The 16752-nt window shown below is 33.2% G+C and overlaps 1 protein-coding gene across 2 annotated transcripts in view; it reads left to right on the top strand.

Moving 5' to 3' along the window:
• LOC143225257 (nephrin-like) overlaps positions 1 to 16752 on the top strand; it is a 196549-nt gene that overhangs the window by 46789 nt on the left and 133008 nt on the right. The window lies entirely within an intron of this gene.

Raw genomic sequence — 16752 nt, 5'->3', positions numbered from 1 at the left:
GAAAGAAACCCTGATCAGGTTTAATAAAAAACACATTTAACTACTTATTTGTTTTCTAGAGAGTTCGTGCGAAGGAAAACAATGACTGGTATATGTAATTTTGCGACAGCTACTCAACAGCGCAGATCGCTAATCATTGAGCTATTTTTGCTTAATTTGGCTATCATTCTTAATCCGTATCTAGACATCGCGTTTCTGTAGCAACGGAAAGCATGTTAACCAATAAGCCACAGTAAATCCTTATGAAAATAATACATATTAAAGTTATATTTTAAGTACTTGAATTAAAATTGAACATTTTTAGATTTCTTTTTTTGTGTTGTTGTTTGTTTTTGTAATAGTTATACATTTCTTGCTTAAGTAGGACAAATATAAGCTAAGCATATGTTCAAGTCTACAAAACCGCCACAAGTATTTGTATAACATAAAGATGAACAGACAAGAGGAGAATGAACTTATTTCGATAGAATATATAGATTTTCACACACACTTAGATCGAATTTCTTGAAAGAAATCTTGCTTTCGCATGTCTTCGACCGATAAATATCACTCAGTTGCACGCGCACTTTCTATCCATACTTTTTCTTCTTTGTATCAGATCATACAACTTAGCACATCTTAAAATAGTTGCCACTGCAGTGACTTATCATGGCCACTCTCTACGGGTCTCTGAACACACCCTTCCTTTATCTTATTTTCTTTGATCATGTTCCTATCCATGGTTTATCGCATAGTTTGTTCGCTTGAGAGAATAGCACATTCTCTCAGCAAAGCCAATCGTATTTTGTTTCTCTCACACACAAAAATCGTAGTTTTCGCTTCTCTAGGATGTTAAGTTCTCATAAGGGGATTCTAGCGTTATTTAATGGAAAACTTCCAAAAGCTCTGCTAAACAATACCGAATTATTAGGCAGATGCGAAACAATAAACGATATTGCAACAGTCCCGAAAGTCTTACACGTGCAAATGTCACTTCAAATGTCAAAATACTAACTCATTTTGTTAGTATGTTTTATACACCGGTACACGAAAGAAAAAAATAATTATGTCATGAACATTGTTTGTTTGTTTTTGTCAAATTTTGAATAAAGCTACTAGATGGATTTTTTTCTACTACTCTTCACTAAATTTGAAATGGTGGACAAGATGAAAGATGGCTAATCAACACCACCCACTGATAATTTTTGTACTTCTCTTTCCCTGCGGGATCTGGGAATCGCTAGTGAGACAAATGAAAATCAAAACTGGATTATCAAATTAGTCAAATATTTTGCAAATATTTCAACTCGTGTTGTATTCACTAACACATAAATACACAATATTCGATAAGCTGTCAAACAATTATTCCTTTTATGGCCACATTAAATACTAAAAAGAATAAAACGCGCAAGTAAAATATTTAGTTGTTGCTTAACTGTTTGAATTTAATCCTTTTTTTTGTGGCCCGGCATGGCCAGGTGGGTTAAGATGTTCGATTCGTAATCTGAGGGTCGCAGGCTCGAATTCCCGTCGCGCCAAACATGCTCGCCCTTTCAGCCTAAGGGGGTGTTATAATGTAACGGTCAATTTCACTATTCGTTGGTAAAAAAGTAGCCCAAGAGATGGCTGTGGGTGGTGATGGCTAGTTGCCTTCCCTCTAGTCTTCAACTGCTAAATTAGGGACGGCTAGCGCAGATTGTCCTGGAGTAGCTTTGCGCGAAATTCAAAAACCAAACAAACAAGCAAATCCATTTTTTGAAAGTATTCTTTCAAACATAGATGCGTGGTTAGTCGCATTTGCGTTTTAAGGAAAACTCGGGTTCGTCTCTCCGCCTCCACTGGGTCGCTTGTCAATTTGTATTACATGAGAAGTAAAACTACAAGACAACGGGAAGGTGATACTGGAGTAGAGATAGGAGGCGTGACTGAGTGAAAAAAGAGAAGAGATGAGACAAAAGGGCGTGTTGCCGTACGTTTATGTTGAGACAAAACCCAACACTAAATGATACATCGAAAGAACTCAAAGTAAGCTCTTACGTGGAACGCAGCTAGACATGTGGTAATAACTTATTAATTACTTTCATATTAAATTTCGCCCATGTGCCGCTATATTCCAGAAAAAATATATTATTCGTTTTTATTTATTCCTTTCACACCGTAATACAGTTCAGTTAGAAGCGAACATTGTTTTTATTGGAATGAAAATCAGTTTTGACCAGGACTCAAAGTATTTCATTTTCGCTTAAATGTAATGTAAGAGACTTATTTAAAATATAATTAAATTCTGCACCATTGATATTCTTAAGGAGATAAATAGTTGCGGATATAACAGGGAAGGGAACAAAGATTAGATATGTATTATTCGTCTTTTCCTGAAACCTATTTCTGGAGTCAGTGCCTACTACAGAATACTATTTAGTTGTTTTAGCGTTATGAAGAAATAACACTATACCAATATGCAAACGTCTTTACTTCACGACGAGTAATCGAGTGTGATAATAGTCGATAATACTGTTTATTATAATTTTGGTTAGATTATTACAACAATTTGTAAAATATGAAATATTTCGGTTGCAAATGGTGGTGAATGAAAACAAAAAAGTTTATTTTGCTTTCATTTAATAGGGACAGAACTTCCCCTCAGTGGAACAGTGGTATTCTGCGGACTTACAATGCTAGAATCGGCTTTCGATACTTGTGGTGGTTAGTGCACAGATAGCCTATTGTGTAGCTTTATGTTAAATTCAAAACAAACGAACAAACAATTGACTGAAAGAAGATAATACGTAATTTAACTATGACTTGCTCAATTATCTAGCCCGAAAATGGTACACTGAAATCATTACTGTTTAGTGTGTTTGTCTCTCTGTAATTTGATTAACCAAGAATATTGCGAAAATATATTAGTCTACAGCTTAGTTAAAAGAAATATGATGACAATTAAATATTGTACCATTGTTTGTTTGTTTTAATTTCAGTGGTATTTGTATTTAATAGTAGATGAAAATTAAAAATATCAGTAGCGTAGTGCAATATCATGTCAAATGTAGCAACGTAATATTATTTTATGTTTCTGAGCTTTCCTACGTTTCAACATCTATAGAGTTCCGACTGCAGAATTTACATGATACAACCCATGATTGTAGAAACATATGCTTTCGACTGCATTTCGCTCTCTTCAAATGAGTTGTTAAATAGTACCAGCCTAATGTCATATTTTACTACAGTGGATAGCATGAGGTATATTTATAAATAAAAAAACGAAATGCACTTTTCTCCCTTTCTTGTTGTATGTTTCACGGTTAGACGGCGATAAGTCTTCGAATTTACTATGCTAACATCAAGAGTTCGATTCCCTTCGGTGGACACAGCAGATAACTCAACGTGGCTTTGATGTAAGCAAAAAGACAACTATTTGTGTATATCTTTCATAGTTAGTATATTCTAAATCTCCCTATTTTAAAGCAATTAATATAGTTTTTCTTATCACTATATCTCTCTCAGGTAGAATTTTTTTAACATTTTAGGCAACACAAAAAAATAATCGTTTTGATAATTAAATAACTAACGTCACAAAATTTATTTTAATGTATCGATTTCGGCCACTTACCGACATGTTCCAGAACAAAAAATGGTTTTCGTCATCTTAATAGTGATAGGAATTTTAAAAGAAATTGTAATACTCTGAGTAGTGAAAATAATATTCCATAAAACAGTTCTGTCTGTACTGTGTTCACACGTTCCGAAAGATCTCTTTGATCTAGACAAGTCAGGGAAACTTGAGATGGAACCAATTCTGGGCAAGTTGCCAATGGAAGATAAACTTTCTGGCTTTGTGTGTCTGTGTTCACTTCCATCTATAGTGTATTTGCTAGTCGAATTCAGTGGTAGTGAAGTAATCGATAAGGTCAGCTACTCAAGTGAATGTTACCATACTTTACAACAGTTTTTACTGTGATTTCAAGAGTGACAGTAATTACTACACGAAAGTATTAGCACAGTAAAAATCTTATAGTGCCAACTGTTAATTAAAATGAATTGCAAAATATATCAATGTCTGACGAAAGAATTATTAGTATATTTAATAAAAGTTCACTGTTGTGTTGTTTTAGTTTCTTATATAACTTGAATTTAATATAAATCGATCGCTGGAAAATAAATTATTTCTTCATAATTTGTTTAAAGGGCGTGAAAATTCTCGAATTTCAAAGTTAAAATATAAACTATATATGACTCAATGATTTCTTAGAACATGATTTTACCACAACAGATGGTAATAAAACCCGAAAAAATTGTAATTTAAGTCATATCAACGTTTATGAATGTTAACGAAATTTTTATAATTTTACACACGAATATAATTTCTCAAAAAGTACCGTTTTCTAAGAGTAAAAATGAGAGTTCTTGAAAAGCCCGTTTCTCTCCGCATCATTATCGAAAGAAACTTGTGCAAATGTACGTAAATTGTGATGAAAAATTAAGTTTTCTTTGAAGCTGTTTCTCTCTTTATAATTATTACTAGTTAGTGCGGAAAGTGACAAATAAAACAACTCATGGTTAACCTGTCTTGTTTAACTCTTAAACTGCAGCTACCATCAATTGATACTGCGACCTACAACATTCCTGCTGTTTAAGAGTTAAAGTTGCTTATTTTCGAATATAGAGGGCACTTTTCTCTGCATGCGATGATTTATTTGTTTGAAATGCCACTTTATAAAATCGTATTTTGAGCATTGCCAGGTGGTTAAGGCACTCGACTCGTAATCCGAAGGTCGCGGGTTCGAATCCTTGTCACACCAAATATGCTCGCTCTTTCAGCCGTGGGGGTGTTATAATGTTATGGTCAATCCCATTATTCGTTGATAAAAGAGTAGCCCAAGAGTTGGCGGTGGGTGGTGATAACTAGCTGCCTTACCTCTAGTCTTACACTGCTAAATTAGGAACGGTAGCAGAGATAACCCTCGAGTTGCTTTGCGCGAAATTCAAAACAAACCATATTTTAGGATGATTAATGCTAGTAATTATTTGTGAGCAGAACAACGGGAAACATAGTACAAGTTTTGAAACTAAGGGTAAGGAATCGTTAAATGAGTTAACACCGAAAATAATGTATTATTATATCCACTTACTCATTCAAACTTAAGAAGAAATCTGGTTTATATCGGAATTTTATGAAAACGATCCTTTATATATCCAGGAAAAATCATTAAAAATCCGTTAGAAGATTTATTCCTGTTTTATATCCACCAGGATTGATAATAAGACTGGGGTATAAAGCCCAAATCCTGAGATGGAGCTAATGAGCTTTAGAAAGCTCTATTCTTTACTTATAATCCCATTGTCGCTTGAAAATTTTAGTGTTTCGTGATAAGAAAAGAACAAAGAAATGTTTATATTGATTTACCTCAAGAGTTTTTAAGACTCCTATATAGTAGGATACCTTGGTAGTGTGAGTAGATACTGGAAGAGAGTTGCTCTTTACTTCTAATCCGTATATCTTGAAACAAACCAATTAAGTATTAATACTTTTAAAAGAACGTCGCTTTCTAACTCAATCTAATTTTTGCCTAAACGCCATTTTATGACAATATAACTGAAAAACATCACAAATGTTACTAGTTGTATTATTACGTGATATTCGAAGTATTATTACTATATGACCAATCGCGATACGATGCAAGGAAATTTCTACAAATTTCTGCTCTGCCAACCATGAGTATCGAAACCCGGTTTTTAGCATTGTAATTCTACAAATAACCGCTATGGCACTGCTGGTAGTGCCGATAATTTCATACATTGAAACCGCTTCGTGATATTCCAGTATTATTTTGTCCATAAGTTGTATATTGATATCCGAGGACTTCCACCAAAATCTGAATCGTCAGCCTATTTGGTCTTCCTTTTACTTTCAAAATACTATTTTAAATTAAAAAAAAAACACAAAAACTTTGCCTGGAAACCTAGAAACTGAGACTCATGTCTCCCTTGAGGTAAACTAAATATCTGTTATTTTGCTGTAGGGGTAAAAAATGTATTCTTTAAGATGACGTTGAGTGTGACTGATAGACTAAACTTTAAGACTTTCTTTCGTTTCTCATGTACCGATGATAAAAGAGAAACTGTCTGATGTTTACTGATAACCGTAAATTAAAAACCTGGACCTTGATATTTGAAAATTAACAAATATTTATAGCGCTAAGCCTAGCGATATTTGTAAATGATTATGTTAGCTTTGCATAAGTTAATTGGTACCAAAGTGAACTATAAACCTAATCAAGTTACTATGGTTGAAAAATTCACAAGAAGGGCTCATTCGTGTAACTCAGGAAACCAAAGAGACAGAGATAACTGTACAACTTGTAGCTACTGCCTCGATGCCATACTTTTGCTGTATCGAGTTGCTGAGGAAGGCTATAAATAAATGATATTGAACACGGAGTTGATACATAAAACAAACCGGTAAACGGTCATCTATATTTAAGATAATAGTATGAGATAAGTCAGGCCCACAATAAAGTAAGGTATGTTTATCTAGCTTTGTCCATCTGCGCTTCGATGTGGAGATAGGCATTATTATGTAATGAAATACAACGTAACGAATTAAGTAAATTATATATATATAGCAGTTAGTTCATGCACACATTGCAACATGGATACACAAACTTCTCCATCACAAGAACGAGAGCAAAACGTAATCTACGCACCCACAATATTAGATTGGTTAGTTTTTGAAGTGTTTTTTTTTCAAATTTTCATTGTATGTGTTCAATCATGTTATATTACTTTCGAGTCTAGATATCAGCAAATACTTTACAATAAATGGCATATTGTATGTGAAATATTAACATATTTGCTACTGTAATACAGTAAGGTTTACATCACATTTGTGTATCGATTTACTTTTATATATTAAGAATACAATTGAATGGAAGGCAACTACTTGTCTGTTGTAGAAATGCAAATGTATAGGACGACGTTTCGAAAGTTTTCCGTCTTTTGTCTTCAAATTGGAAGACTTGCGAAAAACGTTGTTTTCTACTCTTGTGTTTTTAGAACATGCAGTTGCCATCGATTCCAGATTGTCCACCGATAGGACAGGGGTAAATTTTCGGATTACAACGTTAGAATCAGGGGTTCGATTTGCCTCGGTGAACACAGCTTTGCTATAATAAAACAGACACTCCAGTTATTAAATAATACGTTTATATAATTCATCACTAAGTTTAGTCGAAACTATTATGTCTTTCATGCATTTAAGTTCAATTTGAATATACTTAGGCGTAATTTAAATGATTCAACTATGGTTAGGACGAAAAACGTCAAGGGCTTAACCAATTGAGTCTGCTAGAAATTAAAATACCCCCTTCTATCAGATATCAAGTCTCTATGATCTCCACATAATGGGATAAAAGGAGCATTTTTATCAACTCCACAATCATCATATAGAAATAAGATAAGATTTATTAACTCATTGTTCCTGATAAAAGAAAGATAAATTGTGAAATCTTTGATGTTGAGAAGATTATCCGTGGATTGATAGGATAAGAGTCTATGTTTTATGTGCTGTTTTTCGAAGATAATTAGACAGATATTCAAGTTTAAGTCTTGGAAGAAAAACAGGCTAAACTCCTGTTAATACAGATTTATTTTGGTTTATGGAATGATTTCAATGGAAGTCAGCACTTTATGATAGTTTAAAAAGGGAAAGTTACTGTTTTCCTGAAAAACAAAATTGGGATTAAACAATTACATTTTCCTTTAGAATAAGTACGGGAGGTAGCATTGAAGGACCCAGTACGACACATTACATTATAATAGGCAATATTAAACCTTTTGTTTTTCTTTTTTATATGAAAAACAGATGTACATGTTGATAATTAAAATGGTACAAATTATATCGTAGTGAATAAAACTAAAATAAATGTTGGTATCTCTAACCAAGAAACCTTCATCAAACAAGTTAAGAAATGTAAATTAAAATTTACTTGATTCAGTCACAAACTGAATAGCTTCTCTATGATAATCAAATTAAAAGTCATAATAAATTATCTTCCTAATTGGTTATTAACTTTCTGGTAAGACTGCAGAGTATTATTATTATCAACTCAGTAAAATTTTAAAATATATTCTTTCAAGTAATAATTGAACTGTATCAATAATCCACATGTATCTGATATATTTCAATAGTTTTACCTTAAACTGACAAAATCCAGATGTGTGTAATTTATTTACAATTACAGCAAAGAATATATTACGGTATAATAGTTACAGGTTTTTGGTAATTACAATATTTCCAGATGCTTAGATAGTAAGTGTTTAAAGCCTATGTTTCTTGATTTAAATGAAAGTACATACACATAATAGGCTAATCGATTAAGTTAGAGACCATTAAAGCGTAGGAATAATCAACCTTAATTTTGAACCTATCAACTAGTTAGTAACACTCATCGCCCGAAACGACACCGAAAAGCATTTAAGTTCGCCGAGTTTTTTAATTTAGCGCAAAGCTACGCAAGGGCTATCTGCGCTAGCCGCCCCTAATTTGGGCTACTCTTCTACCAACGAATAGTGGAATTAAGTATCACATCAAAATGCCCCCACGGATGAAAGGGCGAGCATGTTTGGTGTGACGGGGATTCGAATTCGCGACCCTCAGATTACGAGTCGAGTGTCCTAACCACCTGGCCAAGCTCAGCCAAGTGCTCGAAAGAACCACTCTCCGATCTTGAGACCGCTAGCATACTCTGATATGTGTAGTATCTTGGTACTTCATAGGTTTGTTTGTTGTAGAAAAATGGTAGTTTTCTGATATCTGTAGTATCTTGGTGCTTCATAGGTTTGTTTGTTGTAGAAAAATGGTAGTTTTCTGATATCTGTAGTATCTTGGTGCTTCATAGGTTTGCTCGGGTTAAGTGTAATGTTTACGTGTATCGTTAGCAGAAGTGTACTGTGCTTAGTAGAAAAAGAAAAAACAAAGAAAATACATTATTAGAACTCTAAGATGTGGAATACCTTTGTTAACAACTTCGTAGTCAACAGTTCTCTAGTGTATTGGAAATATCTATTAATTGTATCAATCTAGTAAGTTTTGCAAACAGCTCTCCATACCAGTCTGTGTTATTCTCTAAAAACGACAATACGTTAAAATGTATGTTCGTGTATTATTCAAATATTACTGTCCTTATTTGAGCTTTAGGCCGTAAAGAATACTTTTAATTTTTGTATTTGTTCGTTATGAACTGTTTCTTTTCATTTATAAAACATGTTGTCCAGTTTAATAAAAACGAAATTATTTGTGTAATTTTAAACTAAACTTTCGTTGCATGCTGTTTCCAAAAGTGTTTTTTTTTTAGGAATTTAATACAAGACAAAACTACTCTAGTTTAATAATATGCTTTCTTAATACACAGATATCAGTTTAACATCTGTATTGAATGACAGATGACGGACAAATCAAGGGTCAGGCATGGTCAACTCATTAGTTTGCCTGAACTGTTAGTCCGAAATTTTATGGTTTGCGTCTTATTGTCTCACAAAAATACCACTCCATACTTTGGGCCCATGAGTTTGTTGTAAAACTGACGTTTAAGTTCATGTATTCGGTCAGACTACAATGACCCGAAAGTTTCTTATTTTCCTCTAATCTGTCGGTTTAAATGTATTGGTGGCTATACACACATAGCCTTTGTGTAGCTTTGCATGTTAATTCTACGTACGTAAATACAAATAGCCTAAATATGCTTCTGATAGTGATGAAAGATATATATTTTCTTTAAACATAAAAACATTTTTGTGTGTGTGATCTGTGAGAGAATGGTAGATAAAACGAACTCAAAAGGAACCATAGATTTCCTTAGGTCTAGACGTAACTAAGTACAATAATGCTACTGGTCAATTAAATAGCGTATTATCTTAGACCCGGCTATCGCTTTCATTTTGTAACTTTCATTCGTTTGAATGCACACGAAACACTTGGGAAACAGACTGCACATAACGAATTGGGTGTTTGTTAATCTGACATGGGCCTTTATATGGCTGACTTACGATCTTTTCTCTAACTATGATAAACTGGGCCAGTGCAAGGTACCGTGAAGCACGTACGTTGTGAACGTGTATTCACCTGTCGAAATGCGTTCAATATGAACTTAAAATACTGAAATACGTAATTATAATCAGCCTTTATCGTAATAAGAAGGGATAATTTTGCTAATTAGGTTCTAGTTTATCGTAGTTATGTATATTCAGTACCAATACTGAATGTTTTGAGTAAAGCACACGTGCTATAGAGTGTGATTTAAAAAACCGTGATTTGCGAAATCAATTTTGTTTATCAAAGCTATCCTTAAAGTTTTTTTTATGTCGTTCTTGTTAAGTGTTAAGCTATACGATGAACTATCTGAGATATGTCCGCCCCAGGGAATCAAATCTTCGGTTTTAGCGTTATAAGTCTGAAAGTTTATCGCTGTATCACAGGAATAGATATTTTTAAGAAATACTATCTCGCTTATGGCTGTCTGACAATTATTTAAACGTTTTCTCCAGTATCTTATGTAAGGTACTTCTATGAACATGCCTTAAAACTGGACTTCTCCAGCCTTGATCTTCTACTGGGCATATTATAAAACGGAACTTTTAATGGACATATACAAATACTTAGACTTGTGTAAACAAAATTGAATATGATTCAAGGTATTTAGATTAAGGTGATACTTGAGTAAATTGTGCATAATACACTGTTAAAAGAAAACAAATCTTTATAGTACACAATAAAATTAGGATGTCCCCACCATCAAAATATAATGAAACGTTTATTCAATAATTTATTGAATAAAAAACTGAAAAACAGTCTAATACAATCGACATTTTTGACGTTTAACTTCGTCATCATAAAAAAGGGCTATAATTCGTAAGAGATAAGAGCACTACATACTTTATTTTAAAAAAATACATGATCAAATTCACACGTGGACGCACCTTTAAAAAAAATCCGCCAAACCTATTAACGTTTCTCCATAGTCTTTCATCCTAATTTAATATTTTTAAACTATTGCCGTTACAATTGATTATTTCCAAAGATTTTTGGATGTTAATACTCTTAATAGACGTAGGGTATGCCAAAATACAATCTTTCCCATTCATTTACGTGTTCGGTTTTAGTAGTAGGTTCATCTAAAGATGAAATATTTGTGTTATAATTTTTATAGTTTCTTTTTTGTTAAGTTATTTTGTATCTAAATATCAATTGTGTACAATTAAACGTTCTTTTACCATCTCCAAGACTTTATCCATAAGTGTTACACTGAAACAGAACAGTTGCTGTCCTTATCACCTTTGTTTGCTTAAACCATTTGTAAAATAAATTACCTTTACACTGATCTTTAACATTAAAATATATAACTTCCATATTATTGGGCTTTTTTTTGTATGTTACCTAACTTAGTATTTATTAAAATAATTGTTAGTCCGGGTATGATGACTGATATATACATCACGTTTGATACTGATAGATTTCCCAAACTGAATCACACTGAGTAACTTTATGCTTTTTTCTAGTTACAACAGTGTGTGTATATAAATGACCTCTTCACACCTCAAAATAAATGAGTCAAACTCAGTCAATGTAAATTTTACGGCAAATTTGTGGCAGTATTTGTTCTAAACACTAGCTGTATTTATGTTAGTTTTGTTTAATTTTTTGTGTGATTTCTATATTATTACTATTACTCCCTACAATTAGCAAGGTCACATACCACCATAGACCAACAAAACATTCTGTGTATAAACAGTTTAGACATGTGTGTTAAAAAATCAATTTAAAATATTCCATGGAGCCAACCCATTTGTAAAACGAAATATTAGCGATTTATAAAGTGATATATTACCCATAATTCTCTCTTCTTTTGCATATGCAGTCTTTTCTCCTCAAGCCCTTTGTAAGTGAAACGAAATATGTTTTCCTGAAAGCATGTCATTTTACATGCTAGAATCAATTCAGATATGAAAATTATAAAATTCAAGCCCACACTCTTTACATGTCATATCTTATCAGCTAAAATAAACACTGCTTTCTAGTTCGCTTTATTTTACACTAAGTTCCAAAAATATTTAATAGTATTATATTTTATAGAACTGAACATTGACGTAATAATTACTTAAGACTATAAATATGTCATTGTATTAGCTGCTAATCATCTTAGAAACAGCTGTATCCTATACACAAGCAGTACAATTCGTAGAACAGAATTGGTTCAGAAATCCGGCATGGCCAAGTGGTTAGGGCGCTCGACTCGCAATCTGAGGGTCACCAGTTCGAATCCCTATCCCCCCTAAACATCCTCGCTCTTTCAGTCGTAAGGGCGTTATAACGTGACGGTCATTTCCACTATTCGTTGATAAAAGAGTATCCCAAGAGTTGGCGATGGGTGGTGATGACTAACTGTCTTTACTCGAGTCTACATTATTTCAAACAAAACATTCTGTTCATCTTTTGTATTCTGCTAGTAGGGTGTTAAAACTATAATTAAGTTAAAGGACAGAACAACGTTTCGACATTCTTAGGTCAAGTGCAGGTTTGATTTTTACATCTATGATTAATGACGTATAAAACTGTTATATATTTTTTCCATACAAACCTAATTAGTGTACGTTGCTGGTATGATTTGTTTGCCACACTCGCTATGTTAGCTCCGAAGTAGTAATGAGGTCATTTTCTTATTACTTTAGCTTTAAACTGGCATTTTTCTTTACCTTTTCATTACGGACGTCTGCTCACTCATTTAGCTTAATAGTGTTTATGTACTACTTCCAGCTGTGTCCAAATCTACGGTTTTCAATTTCCTACAGTTTGCTAGCTTCGTATAATGTTATGTTCCAAACTTGTAAAAAAACAACAAAAACTTCCGAGATTTAAAGAATTTATTTTACATACAAAAACGAGTGCTTTTTCAGAGCAATGATTTTCTTTACTTTGCGTTTCCTTCATTCTTTTGATCTTTGTATTTTTATTTCCTTTCTGTTCAAAAAGCCCCCCTCCCTCGTAGCACAGTGGTATGTATGCAGATTTCTACTGGTAGAAACTAGGTTTCGATACACGTGGTGGAAAGAGTACAGATAGCCCTCTGTATCGCTCTGTGCTTAACAACATACAAACGGTTCACAAAATAGTGTATTATTATGACTAGCAACGTAAGCACACTGATGTCAGAAGTTTACTAAACACCACTAACTAAATATAAAGGCCGGGCATGGCCACGTGGGTTAAGGCGTTCGACTCGTCATCTGCATGTCGCGAGTTTGAATCACCTTCGCACCAAACATGCTCGCTCTTTTAGCCTTGGAGGCATTATAATTTGATGGTTAATCCCACTATTTGTTGGTAAAAGAGTAGCACAAGAGTTGGCGGTGTGTGGTGATCTCTAGTCTTACACTGCTAAATTAAGGGTGGCTAGCGCAGATAGCCCGTGTGTAGCTTTGCGCGAAATTCAAAACAAACAAACTAAATATAAGTTAATTTAAGTAGTTTTATTTATGTTTTGGTCTCTCCATAGCTAAGCCGTAAGCTTCAAAACTTACGACGCTAAAGTTCAGGGTTAAATCCCCGCGACGAACACAGCACTAACAAACCATTATATTGTTATGCGCTAACACAAACAAGTACTTGTATTTGGCTGTATTTGTACGTGATGTTGATTCCTTCATTTCAATAGAATATCTCTTCAGTGTTTTAGTATTGTTTCTCTACTTTGAGTGAATTACATCAGTATCTCTCTCACGTACCTTGAATTTAGTTTTCTTTAGTCCTTTTATCTCTTTTTTATATTCTCAATTCTTGCTTCAATTACCTTGGTTACATTTTGCTTTTTCTTACTTTAAGTCTTATTCTTTTGGTTTGTATTCTTCAAGCCGTTATCTACAATTCCATTTATATCTCTTTTTATCATTATGTTTTCCCCAGAGTTCAATAATCCCGGACTTTCATATTTTTATTTTTTATCTAATACTTCACTATTAATAAGTACAGTTAATGCAAAAATCCCAGAAAAACGCAACTGCATTATATTTTTACATGACTTTAATTATCATGATTGCTGTTCTTTGTACATTAGATGTAAATACATATTTTTACAATTATTATCCCTAATATTCTTAAGATTTTTCGATTTTCTCTACCTACTGTTTTTTATTACTGTTTTTATTGAATTCTCAAAAGTAAAACATCCAACAAACTAAGTTTAGTTGTTAGGTTCAATGACTCTTTCAATCAGAATTACAAAAGTGAATATTAATTAACCTTTGAAAACGCCAGTTTCGGCCATAATAATCGTATCATTAGAAATACAGTATTACTGAATTTGGTAGACTTATTGCTTCTTTCAAATCCCCATATTTCTTGTAACTTAACAAAATATGATTAAAATTACAATGGATTGAAGTCGCTTGCTAATATATTTCGGACTAGAAAAAGTAAACATAATGTTAACGGTAAATATTAAAAATGTAAACAGTTTAATTTTGTAATAACACTCAATATATACGTCTTTCAGATCAAAAGACGATATTATTGCTGAGTACTTGTCCAGTCCTGGTACTGCCTTTGGGTTGATAACTGTATTCTTAAACTGTATAGTAAGTACCTTATGCGTTATCTGAGCTAAACGGCTAACTTAGAGACCTAAGAATAACCATTTAGTAGAGATCTGCTGCTCAGAATTGGAATGTGAGCGGCGTTTACCACATTTACATGTAATCTTAATGAAATAGTGGGATTAATTTCTACAATTGTAACACCTCTACTGATGAAAGACCATATTGTAGTTCAAACCTTGGACGTCTCATCAGAATTCGGCACGATGACCAATATCTACGCCCAACCTACTACTCTTGAAATTGCTTTATCGATCTATAATCGTTATCTAAATCTGATAATTATGATTGCGAATTATTTCCTGACATACCAATTTCCATTGTTATAAGTTTCAGTCTAAAACGGCAATATCTATCTCAGACTATACGTTTTGGCAAACTTTCCACAAGTGTTCACTTTACATAACTACATTTAAACAGACCTGAGGTACAAAATAAATCTATTGGAGCTATTTTATGGTACTTGGCAAAGGGAGTTCTAGTCTCTTTGGATATCGTTTAAAAAACAAACAAACATCAATTTCAAAGTGGGGCTGGAAGCTTGTGACAGTTTGCCTTGTTGAATTTCGTCAAACGAACAATAAATTTACTAACAACGATTTATAAATAGGAAAGTGGTTTTATTTTGGGAAATATACTATATGCAATATAAGTTATTGTTTATCAGTTTACTTTTTTTGTTAACCTGAAGATGACTTAAGAAGGCCAAAATGTTGTTCTATACTTTATTATAATTAAAGTTTCAATACTTATACCAGCCATGATGAGAATAACTTTTACTTCAAATGAATTTCTCGTCATCACAGTATAGTATTAACCTGATGTGTTTCCACACACAAATTTCGTGAAATTAAGGTCCGTGTTCATTATTTGGTCAAAAGTAGCAGAATATATGTCTAGCTTCAATCGAACTATTTATTGAATCAGAAGTTTCTCTAGTAGAAAATAGTCTCTACCTTAGGGATAAGATTTATGTTTCGGATTGATATGACGTGTAGTTTTGAAGCCCGTCCTATCTTAAATGCACTGCCTTGTGAAGTTTCTGACTATCGGAAAACATTGAAAGATCAGTTTTCAACACTTTGTGCCCTTTCTTTTTACGTCGTGTAACAATATTACTATATAAATATTCTTAATTGGAAAGGGAATCGACATAAGATATTTTAACCCTAAGTCTGTTTCTTGTTGCATTGCACGACGAAATGGTTGAATTCGTCGTGATTTAAAGTATAGGTGTTAAATATTAAGATTGTAGTGTTATGACTTGTATCTATGATGACATGTGCAAAAGCTTTCATATAAAGATATGTTAACTCTCAGTAATAAATTGCATTTTAGAAATTTATGAAAGCATATGCGCGCTTTTTTGTGCTTAAAGTCAACGTGTCTGAAGGAAGATTTAAAGTTCTCCAGTTATCACCATTGAAAAAAGACACCTTGCAAATACAGAAAGTTAACAGTATGTACCTTGAATACATTTAGTCGATTAAACCAAACTGGAGCTGCATGAAACTAACTGGTTATTTACTATTTGTTGTAAAAACCCTATGTAGAAATAGTAACAATACTTTAAAAACAATGATAACTTGAAACACGACAGAAATTAAAATTTACTTTAAGCTTTGCTTCTATTTCATAAAATGCACATCGGCCAACTTTCTCATTAATATTTAATGAAAATAGATTGTTGATTTAATTACTTTCAGTACTAATATGGTCAACATGAACAACGTCAATGAACAATTGTTACATTATTTGTATCTATGACCGTTAGTCCTAAGTTGACAATTCACAAAACTTAGGTAATGAATTCATTTTACACTGAGGCCCGGCATACCCAGGTGGTTAGGGCGCTTGACTCTTAATCCGAGGGTCACGGGTTCGAATCACCGTCACACCAAACATGCTCGCCCTTTCAGCCGTGAGGACGTTATAAAGTTACAGTCAATGCTATTATTCGTTGGTTAAAGAGTAGCCCAAGAGTTGGTGGTGGATGATTATGACTAGCTGCCTTCCTTCTAGTCTTACACTACTGAATTAGGGACAGCTACCGCAGATAGCCCTCATGTAGCTTTGCGCGAAATTCAAAAACAAACAAACAAATCCTTTCAAACTGAATTGAAGTGTTTT

This window comes from Tachypleus tridentatus, chromosome 9, assembly GCF_004210375.1.
Source record: "Tachypleus tridentatus isolate NWPU-2018 chromosome 9, ASM421037v1, whole genome shotgun sequence".
NCBI classification, from domain to species: domain Eukaryota; kingdom Metazoa; phylum Arthropoda; class Merostomata; order Xiphosura; family Limulidae; genus Tachypleus; species Tachypleus tridentatus.
Note: the sequence above shows the minus strand (reverse complement) of the source record. Positions and strands in the feature narration are given on the sequence as shown.